Genomic DNA, 6,168 nt, shown 5'->3' on the forward strand with positions numbered 1-6,168 from the left:
CTGTGTCCAGCAGGTACATGTTCACAAATTCCCTTGCTCTGCTTTGATGATAAACAGATTTATTCAATTTTTTGATGATCCATTCTCATATTCACAGTGCTGCATTGTCCACAAAATTCACTGGGATGCGTTTAAATAGCCTGGCAGCCCACCACACCACCTTCAATGCCCACTGCTTTAATTGGCGCAGCTGCTGCCCTGGGGTGCTTTGCTCAACTTGCCAAGGCAAATATAAACAGTCTGCAAATGTGTGTTCCAGCTTGTCACTACTGTGCTTCTCTGTCTTTTCAGAAACCAAGTCTCTGCTTTCTGTATCAATTACACTCATTTAGATGAACATATACTCTATGCTTCCTTGTTGGATCGTAGAATGAAGTTCAAGGTATCATGCTTTCCTTATGCTTTCAGTAGTCTTTGCTGTTTATCAGTTCTAAGGTTCTTTCAGATACTTTGTTACTTCTATTGCTCAGGTAACTGAAAAAAACACCATGGTATCTTGTCCTTTCCTAATAGTTTAATTTCTTCATATCCTTCAAATACAGTAAACTGATACACAAAAGCTCTGCTGAAGCAGATTTGTTTTCTTCCTCTTAACCACTTAAAGCATTTTGCTGTTCTTCACTGACACAGTTTTCAATTTGGCCACAGAGCTGTAACGCAAATGTTTTGCCCTTTAAGAACTATGAAAGGTTCACTAGTCAGGCCTCACAGTAATTACATGTATCTGAAATTAAATCAAGCAACTACAGATACAAACCATTTTATCACCTAAGACTCTTAGACTAAGCTATTTTAAGTCTTTCTTATGTCCTAAAATGTGCAATATTTGCTTAGTTTCACAGTTAATTGCTTCTTCAGTGCCATTGTCCTTAAGTCCATGAGACATTTCTTGCAGCATATTTGTTTTATCTTAACTGTACCTGCTTCCTCAACTTTTTTATATTTCTCAAATTACTACCCTCTGCCCTCTACTACATGATCTTGCACTTTATGAAATTTCTATTATTGAAGGAAAAGAAGCTCAATCTGCTTTTGAAAGCAGAGGCTGGACCAGTTTTTTTTAAAAATTAATTCTTCTGCTCTAGTACTCATAGCTGTATTTTGTTTATATGACCACAACGATCTCAGATTTCCTACACTTTATAGTCTCTGCAACAATAGATTTGTGTTTTCACAGAACAAACAACTGAAGTATTAGCCTCCCAATTTAAACAGGGATGCTGCCCAGCCTTCTGCCATAACTGGAGAGCTTTACAGCTACTTGTATGTCATGGAGTAGCCAGGGCTCTGTTCTCCAAAGTCTTGATCCATTGAGGATACTCTGTGCTGAAGCCAGCTGGCATTGGTACTGGGCAGCCCCCAGCAGCACAGCCAGGACGTCTCCAGGTGGAAAAGGTCAATCTGTAAATCTCTCACCTGTCTATAACCCCTGCCAGTGCCTTAAAGGCAGTCACTGCCACCTGGGCAGAGGTAAGTGTGGCCACCACAACCTGGTCAGACATGTCTGCCCCATGTCTGATGGAGGGAATTTTATTAGGCTTCTTGAAGTCAAATCCTACAGGCAAACCTACATGAGTCCCTCCTGCGTCGTATGCTACTCCATTTGCTGGCTCTGTGCTCTGTCAGATCATTTGCATTTAGCCTCTCCCTTGGGAAAAGCAGGGGCAATACACACTGGAGTGGACCAATAAATGTTTATGGCCACCGGACCTTACATTTGCCAGGGAATATGTTCATACAGCTAAGGCATGCAGGACCATTTCTGTGTTTCTGTGAACATGACTCATGTTTTTTACAGACTGATGGATGGATTAAATTTTGACTAATGTCGATAATATCTGATTTGTCTCAGTCTGGCTGCTTTCAAGTTAGGACTTTCATTCTTTTCTGTAAAGGTAGACTTAGTCTAGGCATAGTCTTTATGTTTTACCAGACCCAGCATGCTGAGGTCTTGACCTTTGACAAAAGCTCCTCTTTGGCATTGCTACATTAAAATGAACAATTTTCTCAGTGAAGAAAGCTTGGCACCTCCTTGTAAAGCTTCTCATTGTGCTTCCAGTCCAAAACAGGGTAACAGGCCAGGTTTCTGAATGTCAGAGTATTTTATGTATCACTAGATCTACATCAAATTCATATCCCACCCACCACCCAGTTACTCTCTCATAAAGTCTTACTATACTCTGTGGAGGCAGTAGGATTCCTTCTACAATTGCTCTTGAACATCAGGACCTTTGGCTTCTACTGAGCAGGCAACTCTAGGCCCTTTTTCTTCCATTCGGTTAGCTCTTTCTTTCCCGCACAAGGAATGCTGTCATGATATCCTAGGCTGGTAGGAGAGACAATGGAGTACAACACTCATGCATATGACTTGCCTTAGTAACCTAAAATGATCCCAGGTCCTCAGTGTATGTTCACCTTTACCCACTGTACTCAACAAGACATCACCTGTACAGGGCACTCTTCACCTGATTTGACCCAGGAACTCTCTGCAGCTCTTTCATTATCTTGGAACAACAGGAAAATCCTGATATTTGTTAACTTCTTTTTATATATATGTAGCTATGGATCTGGCTGATATCTGCTTGTGAGAATATGTTCTATTCCCTATTATATCCCTTCCTTTTTCAGGTAAGAAATGTCACCTTTCTAGTCCTACAGAAATTGGCACTTGGGCTGGAACTGGTGGATCAGGATGTTCAAATCTGAAAGATCATTTGATGCTCAAACTCATACTCTTCATTCACTCAGGGCAAGTGTACTTGTGTGCTGAATCAAGGGAGAATGACAATCCATCCTTCTTCCCTTTCCCAGTAGGAGCAAGGTGACATTTCAAAAAGGTTCAATCTCTTTATCTCCATTGCTCTTGGTACTTGAGAACTTCTTTCTGATGTTCTCTCTGTAGAATAGTCAAAAAATCTGCAATGGAGTATAATGAAGAGTTCAGCCTCATCTACTCCTCTAGACACTACCCCCCAGCACAGAAGAGGAAGAGGCATTCAGAATTAGTTGTCTCCAAAGATAGTAAGAGTCTGCATGTACAGACATTTAGTTTGTTACACAACTTGTAGGTAAGATGCCTAAACTGAACTGTCTGTGTCTGTGTAAAGCCATGAGCAGAGTGTCTAAGCTCCAGTGCAACCAGTAGAGATTCAGAAGCTCTATATACAATTGCTTACACATAGGTAGCAGTTACTGTCCTTTCGAGATACTCTAGGATGCACTGTGTGGTCTCCACCTGCAGCTACCTAAGGGCCTTGGACTCCCATAGATCCAGAATCGTATCTTCCATGCTTTATGTTGCAAGACATCCCAGGATCATCTCAGACAGCTCTAGATGTCTAAATTTCAGCAGCTAAACCAAGTTCCAGATCTTCATGGACCACAATGGATATAACCATCTAGTTGGCTAGCAGAAAGCTATACTTCTTGTTCTGCAGACTCAGTCTCACTAAAGGGGAGCTCCATCTTTTTATTTTCTAGACTGTATGGAAACTATGCAGGCTGTTTATTTTAGAAGACAGAGAATTTTAAGGTTGATGTGTAAGCAACTAACCTTGTCCAATTTACTTTTGCAATCAATGTATACCCAAACTTTGGGCTGAAAGAGGTCTGCTCAACTTTTATCTTCAAGTAAAGTTGTCTTATTCCATGGCCCTAAAACATATAAGAGCCCTTGAAGGAATGTTTCCTTCTCCTTGTCCAGGTCATTGTTTTAATTTGATTGCTTGCATATTATACACAGTAAAGTATGAGATTTATTTTTTTTCATAAATCTTCCCATTGTGATAAAATTCTTACACCCAGTTCAGTGTCAGTTAATGATAGTCCATTTGTAAATCAATTAAGGTATTGAAAATGTTAAGTTATACTTTGGCTAAATAGGTCTAAATATATTTTTTAGACTCTTTAAGGTTTTTATACATATTTCACCTAAGAAGAAAATACTTCCTCTGTTTGCTTTTTTGTTGTGTTTCTTTTTTTTTTTTTTTTCACATTAGGTCAACTCTTCTTTCAAAAGGCTTTGACTTTGCATAAAGAGGAATTCTGAATAAATGCTTACTCTTGCTCAGGTATTTCTTTGCAGGCCTGCTGTGTTTTGGACACCTCTTGAAGGCCACTAAGTTACCAGACAGGCAAGGTGTGTTTTTGCTTTCTCTGTTGAAATATGAAGTTTCTGCCTCTGTTATAATTATAGTAAACCTTAAATCATATTATTGCCTTCAGAACCAGCCCCCTTCAGTTCTGTAGCCACAATTCCTGAAAGTGAATGATGGTTAGATGATAAAGAGAAGTTTTATTTTCATTTAGAAAGTAGGGAGTTCCATGCTAGCCTGAGGGAGGTATATTAACCAATTACTTGGGTGGGAAGCTTGTAAATGACTTTTTGTTTTCTACAGATCAAAAATTGTTTCCAGCTATATATTGTTGGCTCTTGTGGTCAAGAGAGGATAAGCCCAGACCTCAGATATTTTGGGAATACTCTAGATCAATTTTATGTTTGTAGGGAGTCGTGACATATGAGCTCCCATGAATAGCACTAGGGCTGTTGTGAACTCCCAGCCAGCTGGCTGCAAGGTGGCTGAGCCAGCTTGTCTTCCCAGCAGCCTGTGGAACGCCTGCACACCAGGAAGGACAGTCCGTTAGCTCAGCAGGTAGCACAGCCAAGGGGATGGAACAAGAGACCAACTACTTCTTAGCATTAAGAAGTATCACGTCTGCGACCTTTGCCTCACTCTTTCTAACTTTTCTTACACTTTATCTATCAAGTTTGGCTTCTTTTTATTTTTAAAAACTTGGGTGATCAGAGGTAGGAACTCTCCAAAGTTCTGCAAATTCCACGGGCCACTTCTCACAATATAGCACTTCATTCCTGCGTGTCATTCTTCATCTCCATAAAACAGGGTGATGATGTTTAAATAGCATGTAGACAAGGATCTGATAACCAAGCAGCTCACCTATCTGTGTAAATCCAGAATCTTGATGAAATTAAAACTACTGGAGAAATTCTATTTCCCAGTGCTTTTTCGGTGTGCTGAAAAAATGTTTACTGCAAGAGTTTCTCAAAAATTGGTAAGCAAACAGAGATCCTGGCAGAGCAGAAAAAGCACACACACAAACCTCTATTTTTTTCATATTTTAGTTTTACAATTCCTTGAGCAATGGCAGCTTCCATGGCTTCAGGAGAAAACACCAACACCTGATCATGTCTAAAGGAATGTGAATATTAATAGAAATGCCATAGATAAAACCAGTCTCCTGATACTTCCAGTTTGTATTCTGATACTGGAAAAAAGCTAATGGTCAAAGAGCGAACCTTTGTTCAAAGGAGTAAAGATGATCATGAAGGTGGATATAGATTACTCTGTCCTATCTTCCACCATCTTCCAGTATGCAAACAGTCCATAGAGAATCTAAAGAGGAGGAGGAGAACATCGGCATCTGCTTCCAGCTTTTCCAGTGCTACCACTGCCATGTGTGAGGGCAGACACTCTGGGCGTTCCTCCTCCTCCCCGGCGGAGGCCGGGAGGACTGGTGAAAGGGCAATGCTCCCTGGGTGGGCCTATGGAGAGCAACGATTGGCACTGTTCAGGAGCTGGTCCGTCTGCCCGTGGACCTGTCAACTCGGCTGTGCAGCAGGTGCTTTGTGGGGCTATGTTAGCACTGCCTCTCTGGGTATTTGTGGTACTTGGGAACCCCAGTCCCGACCCAAGGCTCCACTGTTCACGGCATTATCCCATCATGACACAGACGGTGCTTGCCTCTGCTGGGGCAAACCCCAAACCTCACCAGAACACTCCTTAGGTCTGATGCCAGCATTTGGAAAGAAACACCCCTCTCAGGCTGATTTATTCAGCTCACGACTGCGTCGGTCATCCGTGCCCGCTGAGACCATGGCATGGCCAAGACGGGCGAGAGCCAGACTTGGGGAAGGGACAGGTGTCCGGGTCCAGGGCACTTCGGGGTCGGGCTGCTCGTCCCGCGACCGGCCCCGGGGCAGCGCTGCCGTGCTGCCCGCGGGCGGTGCCGGGCCGGGCCGGGCCGGGTCGGACCGCACGTGGGTCCGTGACGGCGATCGGGGCCGGCGGGGCTCGGCGGCTCCTCCTCCCCCGGCGCCCGCCGGCGACTGGGCGCCGAGGCTGCGGCGGGCGGCGCGGGGCGGGGGTGCTG

This window comes from Corapipo altera, unplaced genomic scaffold, assembly GCF_003945725.1.
Source record: "Corapipo altera isolate COAL_440 unplaced genomic scaffold, ASM394572v1 0, whole genome shotgun sequence".
Lineage (NCBI taxonomy): Eukaryota > Metazoa > Chordata > Aves > Passeriformes > Pipridae > Corapipo > Corapipo altera.